The following is a 23809-nucleotide window of genomic DNA, read 5'->3' as shown; positions in this document are numbered from 1 at the left end:
CAAGCGGGTCCATATGGGTGGTTGCTATATTATTTTTTTTGCTAAGTGGCTACAACTCTCATTTTTTTTATACATTTGGTTCTTTGGGTTGTAACACTTAAACTTGATGGTCGTCTGCCACTCTGTGATGCGATGATAAATTCCGCATGAAGTCATTCCGCAGACGTCCATTTTTCATTATGCATGCCATTATCTTCATTATATCTTTATATGCATAATTTATTGTCTTCATCAGTTGAAGAGGATCTCCACAATTAAAACCTACCATGTGCATTTGCATTCAAGAGCAAACTACTTATATGCACATCTTCAGGGGGAGCCTTTTGCTACTTATGAAGACAATGCCATTACCCTTACAATTTAACATACTTTTATCCCCGTTGAAAACTTCAACCAATTTGTCATCAATCACCAAAAATGGGGAGATTGTAAGTGCATCTAGTGCCCTAGTTGGTTTTGGAGTATTGACGACAAACTTGGTCGGGGGACTAATGTGTTTGTGAGAATTGCAGGATAACACAGGTAGTAGTCCCTCATTGATTCGGTTTACCTACCAGAGATGATCCCTAAAAATGTGTGAAGACATTGAAGACAATGGTGGTCTGTGAAGAGATTCACATTGAAAACTATGACATGAGAAGACATCGCATGAAGACTATGGATTACGCAGACATAGTTGTTTCGTAGTTTCCTTTTCTTCTTTGTTGAGTCATAGGAACCACCGTACTGTTAAATGGGGTCCAGGTAAACAAAGTCAGAGTGATTGAAGTGATGCTCAACCAAATCCTATGTCTTCGAGCGAAGACAATGAGAGCAAATCTTATCCAGAGTTGGATAAGTCAGCTTTACTTGTAGCCCAAGTCAAGCTGGCGCGTATGTTTGAAATCTGACCGTTGGACACGTGTCAGTTGTTGGGAAACATAGTAATTTCAAAAAAATTCCTACGCACACGCAAGATCATGGTGATGCATAGCAACGAGAGGGGAGAGTGTTGTCCACGTACCCTCATAGACCGAAAGCGGAAGCGTTAGCACAACGCGGTTGATGCAGTCGTACGTCTTCACGATCCGACCGATCAAGTACCGAACGTACGGCACCTCTGAGTTCAGCACACGTTCAGCCCGATGACGTCCCTCGAACTCCGATCCAGCCGAGTGTTGAGGGAGATTTTCGTCAGCACGACGGCGTGGTGACGATGATGATGTTCTACCGACGAGGGCTTCGCCTAAGCACTGCTACAGTATTATCGAGGTGGACTATGGTGGAGGGGGGCACCGCACACGGTTAAAAGATCAAACGATCAATTGTTATGTCTATGGGGTGCCCCCTGCCCCCGTATATAAAGGAGCAAGGGGAGGAGCCGGCCGTCCAGGGAGAGGCGCGCCAAAGGGGGAGTCCTACTCCTACTACGAGTAGGACTCCTCCTATTCCTAGTAGGAGTAGGGGAGGGGGAAGGAAAGGGAGAGGGGGGAGGAAAGAGCGGGCGTCCCCCTTGCCCCTAAACCAATTCGGTTTGGGCCTTGGGGGGGGGGGGCGCCCCACACTCCCCTTGCTGCCCTCTATTTCCACTAAGGCCCATGTAGGCCCATTAAGCCCCCGGGGGGTTCCGGTACCTCCCGGTACTCCGGTAAAATCCCGATTTCACCCGGAACACTTCCGATATCCAAACATAGGCTTCCAATATATCAATCTTCATGTCTCGACCATTTCGAGACTCCTCGTCACGTCCGGGATCACATCCGGGACTCCGACCAACCTTCAGTACATCAAAACATATAAACTCATAATATAACCGCCATCGAAACGTTAAGCGTGCGAACCCTACGGGTTCGAGAGCTATGTAGACATGACCGAGACATGTCTCCGGTCAATAAACAATAGCGGAACCTGGATGTTCATATTGGCTCCCACATATTCTACGAAGATCTTTATCGGTCAAACCGCATAATAACATACGTTGTTCCCTTTGTCATCAGTATGTTACTTGCCCGAGATTCGATCGTCGGTATCTCAATACCCAGTTCAATATCGTTACCGGAAAGTCTCTCTACTCATTCTGTAATACATCATCCCGCAACTAACTCATTAGTTGCAATGCTTGCAAGGCTTAAGTGATGTGCATTATCGAGCGGGCCTAGAGATACCTCTTCGACAATCGGAGTGACAAATCCTAATCTCAAAATACGCCAACCCAACAAGTACCTTCGGAGACACCTGTAGAGCACCTCTATAATCACCCAGTTATGTTGTGACGTTTGGTAGCACACAAAGTGTTCCTCCGGTAAACGGGAGTTGCATAATCTCATAGTCATAGGAACATGTATAAGTCATGAAGAAATCAATAGCAGAATACTAAACGATCGTGTGCTAAGCTAACGGAATGGGTCAAGTCAATCACATCATTCTCCTAATGGTGTGATCTCATTAATCAAATGACAACACTTTGTCTATGGTTAGGAAACTTAACCATCTCTGATCAATGAGCTAGTCAAGTAGAGGCATACTAGTGACATACTGTTTGTCTATGTATTCACACATGTATTATGTTTCATGTTTAATACAATTCTAGCATGAATAATAAACATTTATCATGATATAAGGAAATAAATAATAACTTTGTTATTGCCTCTAGGGAAAATTTCCTTCAGTCTCCCACTTGCACTAGAGTCAATAATCTAGATTACACAGTAATGATTCTAACACCCATGGAGCCTTGGTGCTGATCATGTTTTGCTCGTGGAAGAGGCTTAGTCAACGGGTCTGCAGCATTCAGATCCGTATGTATCTTGCAAATCTCTATGTCTCCCACCTGGACTAAATCCCGGATGGAATTGAAGCGTCTCTTGATGTGCTTGGTTCTCTTGTGAAATCTGGATTCCTTCGCCAAGGCAATTGCACCAGTACTGTCACAAAAGATTTTAATTGGACCCGATGCACTAGGTATGACACCTAGATCGGATATGAACTCCTTCATCCAGACTGCTTCATTTGCTGCTTCCGAAGCAGCTATGTACTCCGCTTCACATGTAGATCCCGCCACAACGCTTTGTTTAGAACTGCACCAACTGACAGCTCCACCATTCAATGTAAACACGTATCCGATTTGCGATTTAGAATCGTCCGGATCAGTGTCAAAGCTTGCATCAATGTAACTATTTACGATGAGCTCTTTGTCACCTCCATAAACGAGAAACATATACTTAGTCCTTTTCAGGTATTTCAGGATGTTCTTGACCGCTGTCCAGTGATCCACTCCTGGATTACTTTGGTACCTCCTTGCTAGACTTATAGCAAGGCACACATAAGGTCTGGTACACAGCATTGCATACATGATAGAGCCTATGGCTGAATCATAGGGAACATCTTTCATTTTCTCTCTATCTTCTGCAGTGGTCGGGCATTGAGTCTTACTCAACTTCACACCTTGTAACACAGGCAAGAACCCTTTATTTGCTTGATCCATTTTGAACTTCTTCAAAACTTTGTCAAGGTATGTGCTTTGTGAAAGTCCAATTAAGCGTCTTGACCTATCTCTATAGATCTTGATGCCCAATATATAAGCAGCTTCACCGAGGTTTTCCATTGAAAAACTCTTATTCAAGTATCTCTTTATGCTATCCAGAAATTCTATATCATTTCCAATCAACAATATGTCATCCACATATAATATTAGAAATGCTACAGAGCTCCCACTCACTTTCTTGTAAATACAAGCTTCTCCAAAAGTCTGTATAACACCAAATGCTTTGATCACACTATCAAAGTGTTTATTCCAACTCCGAGAGGCTTGCACCAATCCATAAATGGATCGCTGGAGCTTGCACACTTTGTTAGCTCCCTTTGGATCGACAAAACCTTCTCGTTGCATCATATACAACTCTTCTTCCAGAAATCTATTCAGGAATGCAGTTTTGACATCCATTTGCCAAATTTCATAATCATAAAATGCGGCAATTGCTAACATGATTCGGACAGACTTAAGCATCGCTACGAGTTAGTAGGTCTCATCGTAGTCAATCCCTTGAACTTGTCGAAAACCTTTTGCAACAAGTCGAGCTTTATAGACAATAACATTATCGTCAGCGTCAGTCTTCTTCTTGAAGATCCATTTATTCTCAATTGCTTGCCGTTCAACGGGCAAGTCAACCAAAGTCCACACTTTGTTCTCATACATGGATCCCATCTTAGATTTCATGGCCTCAAGCCATTTTGCGGAATCTGGGCTCACCATCACTTCTTCATAGTTCGTAGGTTCGTCATGGTCTAGTAACATAACTTCCAGAATAGGATTACCATACCACTCTGGTGTGGATCTTACTCTGGTTGACCTACGAGGTTCAGTAACAACTTGATCTGAAGTTTCATGATCATCATCATTAACTTCCTCACTAATTGGTGTAGGTGTCGCAGAAACCGTTTTCTGTGATGAACTACTTTCCAATAAGGGAGCAGGTACAATTACCTCATCAAGTTCTACTTTCCTCCCACTCACTTCTTTCGAGAGAAACTCCTTCTCTAAAAAAACTCCAAATTTAGCAACAGAAGTCTTGCCTTCGGATCTGTGATAGAAGGTGTACCCAACAGTCTCCTTTGGGTATCCTATGAAGACACATTTCTCCGATTTGGGTTCGATTTTATCAGGTTGAAGCCTTTTCACATAAGCATCGCACCCCCAAACTTCTAGAAACGACAACTTTGGTTTCTTACCAAACCATAGTTCATAAGGCGTCGTCTCAACAGATTTCGATGGTGCCCTATTTAAGGTGAATGCGGCCGTCTCTAAGGCATAACCCCAAAACGATAGCGGTAAATCAGTAAGAGACATCATAGATCGCACCATATCTAGTAAACTATGATTATGATGTTCGGACACACCATTACGCTATGGTGTTCTGGGTGGCGTGAGTTGCGAAACTATTCCGCACTGTTTCAAATGAAGACCAAACTCATAACTCAAATATTCTCCTCAACGATCAGATCGTAGAAACTTTATTTTCTTGTTACGATGATTTTCAACTTCACTCTGAAATTCTTTGAACTTTTCAAATGTTTCAGACTTATGTTTCACTAAGTAGATATACCCATATCTGCTTAAATCATCTGTGAAGGTAAGAAAATAATGATATCCGCCACGAGCCTCAACATCCATCGAACCACATACATCTGTATGTATGATCTCCAAAAAATCTGTTGCTCTCTCCATGGTTCCGAAGAACGGCCTTTTAGTCGTCTTGCCCATGAGGCACGGTTCACAAGTATTAAGTGATTCATAATCAAGTGGTTCCAAAAGTCCATCAGTATGGAGTTTCTTCATGCGCTTTACTCCAATATGACCTAAACAGTAGTGCCACAAATAAGTTGCACTATCATTATGTAACGCCCGAGACCGATGTGCCAGGTGTCCTCCAGTTATTCGTTGTTGTTGCCTTGTCATTGCTTGCGTGTCATGCATTGCATATCATGTCATCATGTGCATTTCATTTGCATACATGTTCGTCTCATGCATCCTAGCCTTTTTCCCGTTGTCCGTTTTGCAATCCGGCGCTCCTATGTCACCCGGTGTCCCTTTCTACCTCTTTTCATGTGCGGGTGTTAAACGTTTTCGGATTGGACCGAGACTTGTCATGCGTCCTTGGTTTACTACCGGTAGACCGCATGTCAAGTTTCGTGCCATTTGGACTTCGTTTGATACTCCAACGGTTAACCGAGGGACCGAAAAGGCCTCGTGTGTGTTGCAGCCCAACACCCCTCCAAAGTGGCCCAAAACCCACCAAAACCTCCTCCATCATCTCGGTCGTTCGATCACGATCACGTGGCCGCAAACCGCACCTCATTTGGGACTCTCCTAGCTTCCTCTACCTATAAATATGTGCTCTTCTTCGAAATTCTCGCGCAGATGAAACCCTAATTTTTCCCCTCGCGCCGCCGGACATTTCATCCTGCGCCGCGCCGGACATGTCCGCTCGCCACCGCCACCTCACTCTGGCCTATCAAAGGAGGCCATGTCATCGCACCGCCGGCCTCGCCCAATCGCCGAGCGCCACATCAGGCCGCGCGCCGCCCCTCCGCCGCGCCTGGCCCGCCGGCCCATCTCCGGCCCTCATCCGAGCCGCTCCGGGCCCGAGCGCCCGCGGCTCCGCGCGCCGCCGCCTGCGCTCTCCTCCTCGCCGCGCTGCCGCATCACCTTCGCCGGGCCGCCGCGACCTCGCCGGTGTCCGCCGCCCGCCGCCATCGCCACCTCCTCTCGCCAGCGCCACCCCGTCGCCGCTCGCCGCCTCGGCTGCCGCTCCGCCCGATGCACCGTGGCCACCTCGCTGCGACCTCGCCGGCGTCCTCTCCTCCGGCCGGCGACTCCATCTCCGGCCAACACCAGCGTCAAGTCCGACTTCGGCCGCCGTCGTCTACTGTTCCGGTGATGTCCTTGGTTCACGCGCTGGATCCAGATCTGGATCGTGTGGGTTGACTTTCCCCCGAAACCCTAATCTCAATATTTTTTTGCATACTTTGACGCATCATAACACATCAACCGTTGCTCCGATTCGTGCATGTAGCATATCAAAATGTTCATCTCAAAGAGTGCATCATTTCATCTCACTGAATCATTTTCATTTGAGCTCATCTTGATGCCCGAAATGCTATTGGAAGATGGCTAAGTGAGTAATTTGTCAGATCTGTTTCAGCAAATGGCATTTTGTCATTTTTCCATGATTAATGTGTGCACACTATGATCCTGAGCTCTACATGTGTTTTGTTATATGCCATGCCATCTTTACAGAGGTGGTTGCCATGTATTTTTGTGATATGTGTGGTGACTAGCACAAGCTTGCAAAGTAGCATAATCGGTAACGCTGATTTCAGGGACTTATAATTTCACTAAGTCCTTGTCCTGATTTTGTTGTTATGTCATATGTTCATGTTGTTTCCTAGTGATCCGTGCCTCTTTTGAGGATGATCGGTAAGGATGTTTTGTTAATATTGTAGTGCTATATCCATCCATGTCTTTGTTTGCATTTATGGAGCACCCTAGCTTGAGTCAATCGAGCTCTACTTTTGCTATATCTTGAATCCTAGCAGATTGTTGACTTGTTAGCGATTTTGGCGAGGATGTTGCTATTGATCCGTGCATACTATGTTGTTGTTCTTGCCATGTCTAGCTTCTATGCCATGTATTCTTGTTGGGTGTATGCTTAGTTTGTCATGCCATGCTCTGTAGTGAGTGCATCGAGCTCATAAACATGCCTACTCGTTAACTGTTTTGCATGCTCCGGTTTTTCACAAAGTCTGATATCTGTTTACGTTTTTGCTATCTTCACATGCTTGCAATTGTATTTTCTGATCCCTTTTGGCTCAAGGTCACTAAGGGACTTTTGTTAAGTGCTTTGAGTAGCTTCATGCCATGCCTTGCTTTGCCATGTTATGTTCTTGTAGCATATAGTTTTCATGCTCCAAAGGGTGCTTCCTGATGATAAATTCCAGACTTGTGTTAATTTCACTAAGTCTGAAACCTGTTATCATTTGCACTTTTGCCATGCTTGTTTGAACCTGTTAATGAGTGAATTAGACGTAGCTTAGTGTTCATCTTTTGTCAAGCATCTTGAGTGGATCACTTCCATGTATTTTGTTGCCATGTTTGAGTGCTGTAGCATATTTATCTTGATGCATTTAGATGGCTACTTGCTGATTATCGCAGACCGGTACCATATTTGTTTTGGTTGCCATTTCCAAACCGTGCATCCGATTCCGGTGATCTTTATATCGATTTCAACCGAAATCACCTCACCTTTCCAGTGGCACTCTTGCATTTCCAAGTTGAGGCCAGGTTCAATCATTCCTTTGCAAATCATGCATATGCATCGCATACCACATCCCGCATATCATACCATGTTCATGTGTTGGTTGTTTACTATGTTGTGTGCTTCTTTCCGGTGTTGCTTATTTGGGTTGGTTCCGGTAATGTCGCGTTTGTGAGGACCCGTTCGACTACGTCCGTTTGTCTTCTTCATGGACTTGTTCTTCTTCCTTGCGGGATTTCAGGCAAGATGACCATACCCTCGAAATCACTTCTATCTTTGCTTGCTAGTTGCTCGCTCTTTTGCTATGCCTATGCTGCGATACCTACCACTTGCTTATCATGCCTCCCATATTGTTGAACCAAGCCTCTAACCCACCTTGTCCTAGCAAACCCTTGTTTGGCTATGTTACCCCTTTGCTCAGCCCCTCTTATAGCGTTGTTAGTTGCAGGTGAAGATTGAAGTTTGTTCCTTGTTGGAACATGGAGATGTTGTTCCCTGTTGGAACATGTTTACTTCTTGGGATATCACATTATCTCTTATTTAATTAGTACATCTATATACTTGGTAAAGGGTGGAAGGCTCGGCCTTATGCCTCGTGTTTTATTCCACTCTTGTCGCCCTAGTTTCCGTCATATCGGTGTTATGTTCCCGGATTTGGCGTTCCTTGCGCGGTTGGGTTATAATGGGAACCCCTTGACAGTTCGCCTTGAATAAAACTCCTCCAGCAAGGCCCAACCTTGGTTTTACCATTCGCCACCTAGCATTTTTCCCTTGGGTTAGGCCAGCCCAAGGGTCATCTTTATTTTAAACCCCCAGGACAGTGCTTGTCTAAGTGTTGGTCCAAACTAGAGCCCCTTGCAGCGCCACCTCGGGGAAACTTGAGGGCTGGTTTTAGTTGTATGGATTGCTTATCCGGTGTTGCCCTGAGAACGAGATATGTGCAGCTTCTATCGGGATGTCGGTGCATCGGGTGGTCTTGTTGGACTTCTTTTACCATTGTCGAGGATGTCTTGTAACCGGGATTCCAAGCCTGGTTGGGTCTTCCCGCTAGAAGGAATATCCTTCGTTGACCTTGAGAGCTTGTGATGGGCTAAGTTGGGACACCCCTGCAGGGTTTTGAACTTTCGAAAGCCGTGGCCGCGGTTATGGGCAGATGGGAATTTGTTAACATCTGGTTGTAGAAAACCTAAAGTTGACCTTAATTAAAATACATCAACCGCGTGTGTAACCGTGATGGTCTCTTTCCGGCGGAGTCCGGGAAGTGAACACGGTGTTGGAGTTATGCTTGACGTAGGTTGCTTTAGGATCACTTTTTGATCATAGTTCATCGACCGTGCTTTTGCCTTCTCTTCTCACTCTCTTTTGCGAATATGTTAGCCACCATATATGCTAGTTGCTTGCTGCGGCTCCACCTCATACCTTTACCTTACCCATAAGCTTAAATAGTCTTGATCACGAGGGTGTGAGATTGCTGAGTCCCAGTGTCTCACAGATACTTCAAAACCCAGCTTGCAGGTGCCGTTGAACCGAGCAGGTGACGCAACCAAGCTCAAGGAGGAGCTCGATGAAGATCTTGTCCTTTGTGTTATTCGTTCTAGTTGATCAGTAGTGGAGCCCAGTTGAGGTTGATCGGGGATCTGTGTAGCATTTGGGGTAGTCTTCTTTCATTTTGGTTCCGTAGTCGGACCTTGTTTGTATCTGGATGATGTAATGCTTTATTCATATATTTGTGTCAAGTGGCGATTGTAAGCCAACTATGTATCTCTTTCCCTTATGTATTACATGGGTTGTGTGAACATTACCTCACTTGTGACATTGCTTTCAATGCGGTTATGCCTCTAAGTCGTGCTTCGACACGTGGGAGATATAGCTGCATCGAGGGCGTTACAAGTTGGTATCAGAGCCTTCCCCGACCTTAGGAGCGCCTGCTTGATCGAATCGCTGGCGTTATTGAGTCTAGAAATGTTTTGAGTCATTTAGAATTATATATATCGGAGAGTTAGGAATTCTTTTTACTCCTCAGTCCCTTCGACGCTCTGGTGAGGCATCCTAACATAGAGTTTTGACTCTTCTCTTCTCAAATTTCACTAAAAAAATTTAGGATCACGCGGGTATCTTGGAATCATTCCGATGGTTTTGTGATGAGAACATTGTTCTTGGTGCCTCCTGACATTTAGGGGTTGTGGCAGTGTCCCGGGGAGTTGAGCTCCGAGGTGTTGTCGTCACAATTTTATCGTTGCAGTTCTGGAATACCTGAGATAGTTTCGCCGACATCGAAAATCTCTTTTATGCAGTTGTTGGTGAGACAACCTCGACGCCACCCAGTACTGGGGCGGGAGTTCATGAGTATTGCCATAACTCGTATAACAGATGCTTTTCGAAGGTTGAGGTAAACGATTTCCGAAGGTTTCTTGGTTATGTGTTGAAGGATGGATACAGCTGGATGTAGGATTTGCTAGTTTGGGTGAGATATTATGCTTCCCCTGTATCCCCAACACCTGATTGCATAACTGGGAAAATTTCGGGAGTTTTGTAAGTGGGAATTCAAGTAGCTCTTAGGATATCTTTCCGACAGAGGTATGATATGAAATTGGGGTTCGACGTCTAGTGGTCCGCCTATCCACGGTTGGTTTTATAGTGGTCTCGTTGTGTCATAAAGAGTCCTTGGCTATGCCGACTCAGGGACGCTTTGTATGTCATGTGCACTGCCTTGTACATGATGGTGTTGTACGATCGAGCCCGTGTAGGCCCCACCATGAAAACTTCGGACGAAATCTCTATCATATGTTTGTTCCGGCTTATTCTGCAAGCCAATCCTTGTTTTTGTTTTGAGTTGTGGTATTTGAGTTGCTTCGAAGTCATGTGTTGATTCCATACTTTTCCTAAGCGGTGTTCTCATATTTCTATGTGAATACTAATCCTTCTCGATCATCGAGTTTGTCATGTCAATCCTTTTCACCGGTGTGCTTCTCTTCAACTGGATCCGATCATTTCAACATTACCAAGATCAATTATCAGTTCTTCTCAACGGTGTTTGCTTCATTCGTTCCAAGTTGCCTTTATTTTCCCACCCACCCACCCCTTTTTCTTCAAGGACTCAGATTTCTTAATCAACTATCTTGTTATTGATGAGAAGTCTCTCCATTATTTTCCTTTAATGTTCTTATCCGGTGATTCTCATGAAGATTCTAATGGAGCTTCAAGCTCATCATTCTCGGTTTTCTTTCTACTCCGGTGGATTTCAATTCAAGCCTTGTTGATCATATCCTTTTTCCTCGTTTCAAATACCTTCTCATGCATGTACACCTCTTAATCATCCACTTCTCGCTATTCAATTGTTCTGGAGTGTTCAAGATATCTCGAAGATTCGTGTTTCCACTATTCTTTCGTTCAAGCTCTTTCGAGATTGGTATCTCATTCAAGCCATTTAATTCAACCGGTGCAATCTTTCTTTTGGATCATTTCAACGGTGTATCTTTCAGTGGGCCCTAACCCACAGGTCTTTTCCCAGGATCTTACCTGACTCTTCTTATTCTCCCGGAGTTAGTCTCAAATTCATTTCAAAATTTGATGTAAGAATGAGTTATCATCAGTCAAATGCCCTTCTCCAAGATCTTTCAAATTCTTTTCATCGTTAGCTCAACCTTCCCATTCTTCATTCCGGAGTGTCTCAACAATTCACGGTGGTGTTTCTCGTCGTCACTCTCAACATTTGAAGACCGAAGAAGAGTTTTACCTCCATATCTTATCCGTTCTCTTAGAGATTCGTTGTTCTAGTTCGAGGCCATCCTCTCATAATTGTTTGATTGTGAGAATTCTTTTCACCTATCCAGAGCAATTCAAGAGTCTTCTCAGTTTGATTATCCGGAGTCCATCAATTCAGGTGTATTCATTCTCAGCTTTCAGTTGTCATTCTCCAATCTTACCTGTGCATCAAGTGATCTCTAATCAATTCATGATCCCTTTGTTCTCATGTATCTAAATTCTCTCAAGCATCTTCGTTCATTTGCTAAATTCTTCCCAGTGTCTTCCTTATCTTTTCTTTGTTCATTTTTAATTCTTACGGTGGTTCGCTCAAGATTCTTCTTCCTTCATTTATCATATCAATTTATTCGTTGTTTCAATTCTTACGGTGGTTCATTGAAGATCTTCCGAAGTTTGTGCTATATCTATCTTAATCCTTTCTACGAGAATAAGTAATATGTATAATCCGTTGCTTGTCATCAATCTAAATTGGTGAAGGTTAAGCATAATATAATTCTTATTCTTGTTTCATCCATATGTTAATCTTTTCTTCCAGAGTTTGTTCACGATGATTAAATTCTTGTTTTCAAGTGCTCACATTTCTTTCCCGGAGTTCCAGGCTCTAATTATCATGGAGATCCATCTAGATCATTACAAGGTTTCATCTTGTGTTTCCAACTTCTCTTTATTTTTTCGTAATTCTTTTGTTTACCGGAGTTCTTCATGAAGGTTCTACACGATGGTTCATCAAGGATTTAATTCTTTCTCGAAGTGTTTATCAAGATTCTTTTCAGAGGAGATCAAGCATTCTTCATCTTGCTATCCGGAATGCAATTCTCTCTTCCGTATCATTTGAGGTGATAATATATCATTCTTCTTCCACAAGAATGGGATATTTTAAATCCATCAACCTCTTCGTTGGAGTTATCTTGGGTTATGCTTCACCTAAATCCTTCCCTAAGGATTGTGGCTATTTATGGTGCTTATAAATGATCCAAGTTCTTCTTTTGTCCTCCCGGTGAGATAGTTCTCGTCTCCTTGTCATATCAATCCAATCAAATCTTTTCCGTGAGTGGAAGAATTTCACCTCAGAATTTTGAGTTGTCTTCCATAAGCCCACAATAAGCTTATCCTTTCGTTGTGGGTTTTCCAACAACTCCGTTCGACCCTTCTCCTAAAGATACCTCTCCAAGCTCTTTTGTGGCAGAAGTGGCATTTTCTTCTCAATTCTCCTATTTCAATTATCTATCTTCTATTCTTCCGTTCCGGAGGCATTGTGATGTTGCTCTCCTCAACCCATCTTCTTGGATTGTCAGGACCATGTTTTTGTTCGTGCTTATCCTTTTAACCGGAGTGTTGTGTCCCTTTGCTCAAGCTCTTTCATTTTATCAAGTTTTTCATCTCTTCTAAACCGAAGCACCGTCCGAGATTTTTCCTACCCCTTGTTCCATTCATTCAATAGTTACGGAGGCAGTGTATTGTGATTTCATCAAGTATCTTCTCATCTCATCAAGTTCTTATTAAATTCTTTTCTTTTCAACCGGAGTGCTGTCCAAATTCGTTCTTACTTTTTCCTCTTCCCTACCGGAGTGCTTTCAACTTTGTTCTTCTTTGTTGCATTCTTCTTTCACTGGCTTAACCTTCTCAAGGCTCGTGGTTTCATTCATTTTTCAAAGAAGCAACTTAGCTTTACCTCTCCTCTTTCTCATCCGTTTTCCCTCCGGTGCCATCCCAAATCTCGGGACGAGATCCTCTCGTAGTGGTGGAGTGTTGTAACGCCCGAGACCGATGTGCCAGGTGTCCTCCAGTTATTTGTTGTTGTTACCTTGTCATTGCTTGCGTGTCATGCATTGCATATCATGTCATCATGTGCATTTCATTTGCATACATGTTCGTCTCATGCATCCGAGCCTTTTTCCCGTTGTCCGTTTTGCAATCCGGCGCTCCTATGTCACCCGGTGTCCCTTTCTACCTCTTTTTTTGTGTGGGTGTTAAACGTTTTTGGATTGGACCGAGACTTGTCATGCGGCCTTGGTTTACTACCGGTAGACCGCCTCTCAAGTTTCGTGTCATTTGGACTTCGTTTGATACTCCAACGGATAACCGAGGGATCAAAAAGGCCTTGTGTGTGTTGCAGCCCAACACCCCTCCAAAGTGGACCAAAACCCACCTAAACCTCCTCCATCATCTCGGTCGTTCGATCACGATCGCGTGGCCGCAAACCGCACCTCATTTGGACTCTCCTAGCTCCCTCTACCTATAAATATGTGCTCTCCTTCGAAATTCTCGCGCAGATGAAACCCTAATTTCTCCCCTCGCGTCGCCGGACATTTCATCCCGCGCTGCGCCGGACATGTCCGCTCGCCACCGCCACCTCACTCCGGCCTATCAAAGGAGGCCATGTCATCACGCCGTCGGCCTTGCCCAATCGCCGAGCGCCACCTCAGCCCGCGCGCCGCCCCTCCACCGCGCCTGGCCCGCCGGCCCATCTCCGGCCCTCGTTCGAGCCGCTCCGGGCCTGAGCGCCCGCGACTCTGTGCGCCGCCGCCCGCGCTCTCCTCCTCGCCGCGCCGCCGCATCGCCTTCGCCGGGACGCCGCCGCCTCACCGTGACCTCGCCGGTGTCCGCTGCCCGCCGCCATCACCACCTCCTCTCGCTGGCGCCACCCCGTCGCCGCTCGCCGCCTCGGCTGCCTCGCCGCCCGGGGCACCGTGGCCACCTCGCCGGCGTCCTCTGCTCCGACCGGCGACTCCATCTCCGGCCAACACCAGTGTCAAGTCCGACTCCGGCCGATGTCGTCTACTGTTCTGGCGATGTCCTCGGTTCACGCGTTGGATCCAGATCTGGATCGTGTGGGTTGACTTTCCCCCGAAAACCTAATCTCAGTATTTTTTTGCATACTTTAACGCATCATAACTCATCAACCGTTGCGTCGATTTGTGCGTGTAGCATATCAAAATGTTCATCTCAAAGAGTACATCATTTCATCTCATTGCATCATTTTCATTTGAGCTCATCTTGATGCCCGAAATGCTGTTGGAAGAGGGCTATGTGAGTAATTTGTCAGATCTGTTTCAGCAAATGGCATTTTGTCATTTTTGCCATGATTAATGTGTGCACGCTATGATCCTGAGCTCTGCATGTGTTTTCTTATATGCCATGCCATCTTTACAGAGGTGCTTGCCATGTATTTTTGTGATATGTGTGGTGACTAGCACAAGCTTGCAAAGTAGCGTAATCGGTAACACTGATTTCAGGGACAGAATTTCACAAAGTCCTTGTCCAGATTTTGTTGTTATGACATATGTTCATGTTGTTTCCTAGTGATCCGTGCCTCTTTTGAGGATGATCGGTAAGGATGTTTTGTTAATATTGTGGTGTTATATCCATCCATGTCTTTTTTGCATTTATGGAGCACCCTAGCTTGAGTCAATCGAGCTCTACTTTTGCTATATCGTGAATCCTGCCAGATTGTTGACTTGTTAGCAATTTTGCCGTGGATGTTGTTGTTGATCTGTGCATGCTATGTTGTTGTTCTTGCCATGTCTAGCTTCTATGCCATGTATTCTTGTTGGGTGTATGCTTAGTTTGTCATGTCATGCTCTGTAGTGAGTGCATCGAGCTCGTAAACATGCCTACTCGTTAACTGTTTTGCATGCTCCAGTTTTTCACAAAGTCTGATATCTGTTTACGTTTTTGCTATGTTCACATGCTTGCAATTGTATTTTCTGATCCCTTTTGGCTCAAGGTCACTAAGGGACTTTTGTTAAGTGCTTTGAGTAGCTTCATGCCATGCCTTGCTTTGTCATGTTATGTTCCTGTAGCATATAGTTTTCATGCTCCAAATTGTGCTTCCTGATGATAAATTCTAGACTTGTGTTAATTTCACTAAGTCTGAAACCTGTTATCATTTGCACTTTTGCCATGCTTGTTTGAACTTGTTAATGAGTGAATTAGACATAGCTCAGTGTTCATCTTTTGTCAAGCATCTTGAGTGGATCCCTGCCATGTATTTTGTTGCCATGTTTGAGTGTTGTAGCATATTTATCTTGATGCATTTAGATGGCTACTTGCTGATTATCGCAGACCGGTACCATATTTGTTTTGCTTGCCATTTCCAAACCGTGCATCCGATTCCGGTGATCTTTATATCGATTTCAATCGAAATCACCTCACCTTTCTAGTGGAACATTTGGATTTCCAAGTTGAGGCCAGGTTCAATCATTCCTTTGCAGATCATGCATATGCATCGCATACCGCATCCCGCATATCATACCATGTTCATGTGTTGGTTGTTTACTATGTTGTGTGCTTTTTTCCGGTGTTGCTTCTTCGGGTTGGTTCCGGTAACGTCGCATTTGTGAGGACCCGTTCGACTACGTCTGTTTGTCTTCTTCACGGACTTGTTCTTCTTCCTTGCGGGATTTCAGGCAAGATGACCATACCCTCGAAATCACTTCTATCTTTGCTTGCTAGTTGCTCGCTCTTTTGCTATGCCTATGCTGCGATACCTACCACTTGCTTATCATGCCTCCCATATTGTTGAACCAAGCCTCTAACCCACCTTGTCCTAGCAAACCGTTGTTTGGCTATGTTACCGCTTTGCTCAGCCCCTCTTATAGCGTTGTTAGTTGCAGGTGAAGATTGAAGTTTGTTCCTTGTTGGAACATGGAGATGTTGTTCCTTGTTGGAACATGTTTACTTGTTGGGATATCACGTTATCTCTTATTTAATTAATACATCTATATACTTGGTAAAGGGTGGAAGGCTCGGCCTTATGCCTGGTGTTTTGTTCCACTCTTGCCGCCCTAGTTTCCGTCGGTGTTATGTTCCCGGATTTTGCGTTCCTTACGCGGTTGGGTTATAATGGGAACCCCTTGACAGTTCGCCTTGAATAAAACTCCTCTAGCAAGGCCCAACCTTGGTTTTAACATTCGCCACCTAGCCTTTTTCCCTTGGGTTAGGCCATCCCAAGGGTCATCTTTATTTTAAACCCCCGGGCCAGTGCTTGTCTAAGTGTTGGTCCAAACTAGATCCCCTTGCAGCGCCACCTCGGGGAAACTCGAGGGCTGGTTTTAGTTGTACGGATTGCTTATCTGGTGTTGCCCTGAGAACGAGATATGTGCAGCTCCTATCGGGATGTCGGCGCATCAGGTGGTCTTGCTGGACTTGTTTTACCATTGTCGAGGATGTCTTGTAACCGGGATTCCGAGCCTGATCGGGTCTTCCCGCTAGAAGGAATATCCTTCGTTGATCGTGAGAGCTTGTGATGGGCTAAGTTGGGACACCCCTGCAGGGTTTTGAACTTTCGAAAGCCGTGCCCGCGGTTATGGGCAGATGGGAATTTGTTAATGTCCGGTTGTAGAAAACCTGAAGTTGACCTTAATTAAAATACATCAACCGTGTGTGTAACCGTGATGGTTTCTTTCCGGCGGAGTCCGGGAAGTGAACACGGTGTTGGAGTTATGCTTGACGTAGGTTGCTTTAGGATCACTTTTTGATCATAGTTCATTGACCGTGCTTTTGCCTTCTCTTCTCGCTCTCTTTTGCGAATATGTTAGCCACCATATATGCTAGTCGCTTGCTGCAGCTCCACCTCATACCTTTACCTTACCCATAAGCTTAAATAGTCTTGACCGCGAGGGTGTGAGATTGTTGAGTCCCCGTGTCTCACAGATACTCAAAAACCAGCTTGCAGGTGCCGTTGAACCGAGCAGGTGACGCAACCACGCTCAAGGAGGAGCTCGATGAAGATCTTGTCCTTTGTGTTGTTCGTTCTAGTTGATCAGTAGTGGAGCCTAGTTAGGGTCGATCGGGGATCTGTGTAGCATTTGGGGTAGTCTTCTTTCATATTGGTTCCGTAGTCGGACCTTGTTTGTATCTGGATGATGTAATGCTTTATTCATGTATTTGTGTGAAGTGGCGATTGTAAGCCAACTATGTATCTCTTTCCCTTATGTATTACATGGGTTGTGTGAAGATTACCTCACTTGCGACATTGCTTTCAATGCGGTTATGCCTCTAAGTCGTGCTTCGACACGTGGGAGATATAGCTGCATCGAGGGTGTTACACATTATCAACTCTGCATCTTTTGGCTTCAATATTATGAATATGTGTATCACCACTATCGAGATTTAGCAAAAATAGACCACTCTCCAAGGGTGCATGACCATAAAAGATATTACTCATATAAATAGAACAACCATTATTCTGTGATTTAAATGAATAACCGTCTCACATCAAACAAGATCCAGATATAATGTTCATGCTCAACGCTGGCACCAAATAACAATTATTTAGGTCTAATACTAATCCCGAAGGTTGATGTAGAGGTAGCGTGCCGGCCGTGATCACATCGACTTTGGAACCATTTCCCACGCGCATCGTCACCTCGTCCTGAGCCAATCTTCGCTTAATCCGTAGCCCCTGTTTCGAGTTGCAGATATTAGCAACAGAACCAGTATCAAATACCCAGGTGCTTCTGCGAGCATTAGTAAGGTACACATCAATAACATGTATATCACATATACCTTTGTTCACCTTGCCATCTTTTTTATCCGCCAAATACTTGGGGCAGTTCCGCTTCCAGTGACCAGTCTACTTGCAGTAGAAGCACTCAGTCTCAGGCTTAGGTCCAGACTTGGGTTTCTTCTCCTGAGCAGCAACTTGCTTGTTGTTCTTCTTGAAGTTCCCCTTCTTCTTCCCTTTCCCCTTTTTCTTGAAACTAGTGGTCTTATTGACCATCAACACTTGATGCTCCTTCTTGATTTCTACCTCTGCTGCCTTTAGCATTACGAAGAGCTCGGGAATTGTCTTATCCATCCCTTGCATATTATAGTTCATCACAAAGCTCTTGTAGCTTGGTGGCAGTGATTGGAGAATTCTGTCAATGACGCTATCATCCGGAAGATTAACTCCCAGTTGAATCAAGTGATTGCAGTACCTAGACATCTTGAGTATATGCTCACTAACAGAACTATTCTCCTCCATCTTACAGCTGCAAAACTTATTGGAGACTTCATATCTCTCAATCCGGGCATTCTTTTGAAATATTAACTTCAACTCCTGGAACATCTCATATGCTCCATGACGTTCAAAACTTCGTTGAAGTCCCGGTTCTAAGCCGTAAAGCATGGCACACTGAACTATCTAGTAGTCATCAGCTTTGCTTTGCTAGACGTTCCTAACGTCGTCAGTTGCATCAGAAGCAGGCCTGACACTCAGCGGTGCTTCCAGGACGTAATTCTTCTGAGCAGCAATGAGGATAATCCTCAAGTTACGGACCCAGTCCGTGTAATTGCTACCATCATCTTTCAACTTTGCTTTCTCAAGGAACGCATTAAAATTCAACGGAACAACAGCACGGGCCATCTATCTACAATCAACATAGACAAGCAAGATACTATCAGGTACTAAGTTCATGATAAATTTAAGTTCAATTAATCATATTATTTAAGAACTCCCACTTAGATAGACATCCCTCAAATCCTCTAAGTGATTACGTGATCCATATCAACTATACCATGTCCGATCATCACGTGAGATGGAGTAGTTTCAATGGTGAACATCACTATGTTGATCATATCTACTATATGATTCACGCTCGACCTTTCGGTCTCCGTGTTCCGAGGCCATATCTGTTATATGCTAGGCTCGTCAAGTTTAACCTGAGTATTCTGCGTGTGCAACTGTTTTGCACCCGTTGTATTTGAACGTAGAGCCTATCACACCCGATCATCACGTGGTGTCTCAGCACGAAGAACTTTCTCAACGGTGCATACTCAGGGAGAACACTTATACTTTGATAATTTAGTGAGGGATCATCTTATAATGCTACCGTCAATCAAAGCAAGATAAGATGCATAAAAGATAAACATCACATGCAATCAATATAAGTGATCTGATATGGCCATCATCATCGTGTGCTTGTGATCTCCATCTCCGAAGCACCGTCATGATCACCATCATCACCGGCGCGACACCTTGATCTCCATCGTAGCATCGTTGTCGTCTCGCCAATCTTATGCTTCCATGTAACACCCTAGATGTAATTTACCTTATTTGTATTCCAACTCTTGCCGTTTCCGGCACTAAGTTATGTTATTTCCTCGTTGTTGGGTTTTTGTCTCTGTGTGTTTTGTCTTTGTCATGCATCTCATATCATGTCATCATGCGCATTGCATTTGCATACGCGTTCGTCTCATGTATCCGAGCATTTTCCCCGTTGTCCATTTTGCATTCCGGCGCTCCTATGTCCTCCGGTGTCCCTTTCTACCTCTTTTCGTGTGCAGGTGTTAAACGTTTTTGGATTGGACCGAGACTTGTCATGCGGCCTTGGTTTACTACCGATAGACCGCCTGTCAAGTTTCGTGCCATTTGGACTTTGTTTGATACTCCAACGGTTTACCGAGGGACCGAAAAGGCCTCGTGTGTGTTGCAGCCCAACACCCCTCCAAAGTGGCCCAAAACCCACCTAAACCCTCTCCATCATCTAGATCATTCGATCACGATCGCATGGCCGCAAACCGCACCTCCTTTGGAGCTTCCTAGCTCCCTCTACCTCTATATATAGGCCACTCCTCGAAAATTCCGGATCCAAAACCACCCTAACCCTAAAAATCCACTCGCGCCGCCGCCGGACATGTCCGCCTGCGTGTCGGACACCGCCCTGATCTAGTGAGTGAGCGACACGTGGCTCCGCCGCCTCCTTCCACCGCGCGGCCCGGCGAGCCCGTGGCCGGCCCCCGCGGCCCACCTCGCCCCGCCGCCACCTACCTCTGCTTCCGCCGCCCAGCCTTCCTCGCCGCGCCGCCCGAGAGCTGCCGCGCGCCACCAGCGCCGGCGAGCGCCGCGCCCCGCCGTGCCAGCGACCGGCCGGAGCCGCCGCATCTTCGCCCGGCGCCGCGCCGCCGCTCGTCGCTCCGGCGACCTGGCCGCACTCCGGCCCCGGCGACCCCTCCTCTCGAGCATCCTCCTCCGACCGCGACGAGCTCCGGCCACAGCGTTGAACAGTACTCCAGTGAACCTCGAAAATCGTGCCCGGGTCCAGATCTGGAATTCGGAGGTTGACCTAATTTTTTCCTCTGTCTTAGATATTTTTTGCATTTTTCATCAGCTCATAACTCTGCATCTGTAGCTCCGATTCGTGCATGTAGCATATAAAAATGTTCGTATCGACGAGTACATCATTTCATCTCATTGCATAATTTCCATTTGAGCTCATCTTGATGCCTGAAATGCTGTTGGAAGAGGGCTATGTGATGATAGTTTCAGATCTGTTTCAGCAAATGCACTTTTGTCATTTTTTCCATGTTTAATGTGTGCATGCTATGATCCTGAGCTCTACATGTGTTTTGAAATATGCCATGTCATCTTTACAGGGTGTATGCCATGTATTTTTGTGATCTTTGTGGTGACTAGCACAAGAATGCAAAGTAGCTTACTCAATGACGTTGATTTCAGGGACTTAGAATTTCACAAAGTCCTCGCCCTGTCATTGTTTTTATGCCATATGTTCATGTTGTTTCCTAGTGATCCGTGCCTCTTTTGAGCATGATCAATAAGGATGTTTTGTAGATAATGTTGTGCTCTATCCATCCATGTCTTTATTTGCAATTATGGAGCACCCTAGATTGAGTAAATCGAGCTCTACTTTTGCTATTAAATGTTCCTGGCAGATTGTTAACATGTTTAGCGATTTTGCCGAGCTTGTTGTTGTTGATCCATGCATGCTATGTTGTTGTTCTTGCCATGTCTATTTGCTGGGTGTATGCTTAGTTTGTCATGCAATGCCTCGTAGTGAGTGCATCGAGCGCATAAACATGCCTACTCGTTATCTGTTTTGCATGCTCCAGTTTTTCACCAAGTCTGAATCTGTTTTCGTTAATTGCTATGTTCACATGCTTGCAATTGTATTTTCTTATCCCTTTTGGCTCATGGTCACTAAGGGAATTTTGTTATATGCTTTGAGTAATTTCATTCCGTGCCTTGCTTTTCCATGATATGTTCCTGTAGCATGTAGTTTTCGTGCTCTAAACATTGCTTCCTGATGATAAATTACTGACATGCTGTTAATTTCACTAAGTCTGAAGCCTGTTATCTTTTGCATTTTTGCCATGCTTGTTTGAGCTTGCTATTGAGTGAATTAGCCGTAGCTCAGTGTTCATCTTTTGTTAAGCATTATGAGTGGATTCCTGCCATGTATTTTGTTGCTATGTTTGGGTGCAGTAGCATGTTGTTCTTGATGCATTTAGATGGTCTCGTGCTGATTATCGCAGACCGGTGCCATATTTGTTTTGCTTGCCATTTCCAAACCGTGCATCCGATTCCGGTGATCTTTATATCGATTTCGACCGAAATCACCTCACCTTTCCAGTGGCACTCTTGTATTTCCATGTTGAGGCCAGGTTCAATCATTCCTTTCCAAATCATGCATATGCATCACATATCGCATCCTGCATATCATACCATGTTTGCATCATGTTGCTTGACCATTGCACGCGGTTGATTGTGTTCCTTTTTGTTTGTTGTTCTTGCTTGGGTAGAGCCGGGAGATGAGTACGTGAATGATGAGCCCGTTGAGTATGCTTACGAGGATCAAGGCAACTCTGAGAACTTTGCAGGCAAGATGACCATACCCTCGAAATCACTTCTATCTTTGCTTGCTAGATGCTCGCTCTTTTGCTGTGCCTATGCTACGATACCTACCACTTGCTTATCGTGCCTCCCATATTGCCATGTCAAACCTCTAACCCACCTTTTCCTAGCAAACCGTTGTTTGGCTATGTTACCGCTTTGCTCAGCCCCTCTTATAGCGTTGCTAGTTGCAGGTGAAGATTGGAGATAGTTCCTTGTTGGAACATGTTTATTGTTGGGATATCATAATATTATCTTGTTTATCTTAATGCACCTATATACTTGGTTAAGGGTGGAAGGCTCGGCCTTATGCCTGGTGTTTTGTTCCACTCTTGCCGGCCTAGTTTCCGTCATATCGGTGTTATGTTCCTGGATTTTGCGTTTCTTACACGGTTGGGTTATAATGGGAACCCCTTGACAGTTTGCCTTGAATAAAACTCCTCCAGCAATGCCCAACATTGGTTTTACCATTCGCCACCTAGACTTTTTTTCCTTGGGTTCCGTGGACTCAAGGGTCATCTTTATTTAAACCCCCGGGCCAGTGCTCCTTTGAGTGTTGGTCCACCTTGTCAGCCGCCAGTGGCCACCAGGGGCAACTCTGGGCTGGCCTACCGGAAGTTTGGACAATTCTGTGTGCCCTGAGAACGAGATATGTGCAGCTCCTATCGGGATTTGTCGGCACATTCGGGTGGTGTTGCTAGACTTGTTTTACCATTGTCGAGATGTCTTGTAACCGGGATGCCGAGTTTGATCGGATTGTCTTGGGAGAAGGAATATCCTTCGTTGACCGTGAGAGATTGTGATGGGCTAAGTTGGGACACCCCTGCAGGGATTTGAACTTTCGAAAGCCATGCCCGCGGTTATGGGCAGATGGGAATTTGTTAATGTCCAGTTGTAGATAACCTGAAACTCAACCTAATTAAAATGCACCAACCGCGTGTGTAACCGTGATGGTCTCTTCTCGGCGGAGTCCGGGAAGTGAACACGGTGTTGGAGTAATGCTTGACGTAGGTTGTCTAGGATCACTTCTTGATCATAGTTGTTCGACCTTGCCTTTGCCTTCTCTTCTCGCTCTCATTTGCGTATGTTAGCCACCATATATGCTAGTCGCTTGCTGAACCTCCACATCATACTTTTACCCTTCCTATAAGCTTAAATAGTCTTGATCGCGAGGGTGCGAGATTGCTGAGTCCCCGTGACTCACAGATTACTTCCAAAACCAGATGCAGGGACCGATGATACCGCTCCAAGTGATGCGATTGAGCTCAAGTGGGAGTTCGATGGAGACTCTCATCGATACTACGTGTCTTTCCCAGATGATCAGTAGTGGTGCCCAGTTGGGGCGATCGGGGACTATGTTGCATTTGGGGTTTATCTTCATTTTGGTTCCGTAGTCGGACCTTGAGTGTATTGGATGAATGTAATGACTTATTTATGTATTTGTGTGGCGTGGCGAGTGTAACCCAACTATGTACCTTTCCCTTTATTTATTTACATGGGTTGTTGTGAAGATTACCTCACTTGCGACATTGCTTTCAATGTGGTTATGCCTCTAAGTCGTGCTTCGACACGTGGGAGAAATAGCCGCATCGAGGGCGTTACAAGTTGGTAATCAGAGCCTTCCCTGACCTTAGGA

This window comes from Triticum dicoccoides, chromosome 4A, assembly GCF_002162155.2.
Source record: "Triticum dicoccoides isolate Atlit2015 ecotype Zavitan chromosome 4A, WEW_v2.0, whole genome shotgun sequence".
In the NCBI taxonomy this organism is placed as follows: Eukaryota; Viridiplantae; Streptophyta; class Magnoliopsida; order Poales; family Poaceae; genus Triticum; species Triticum dicoccoides.
Note: the sequence above shows the minus strand (reverse complement) of the source record.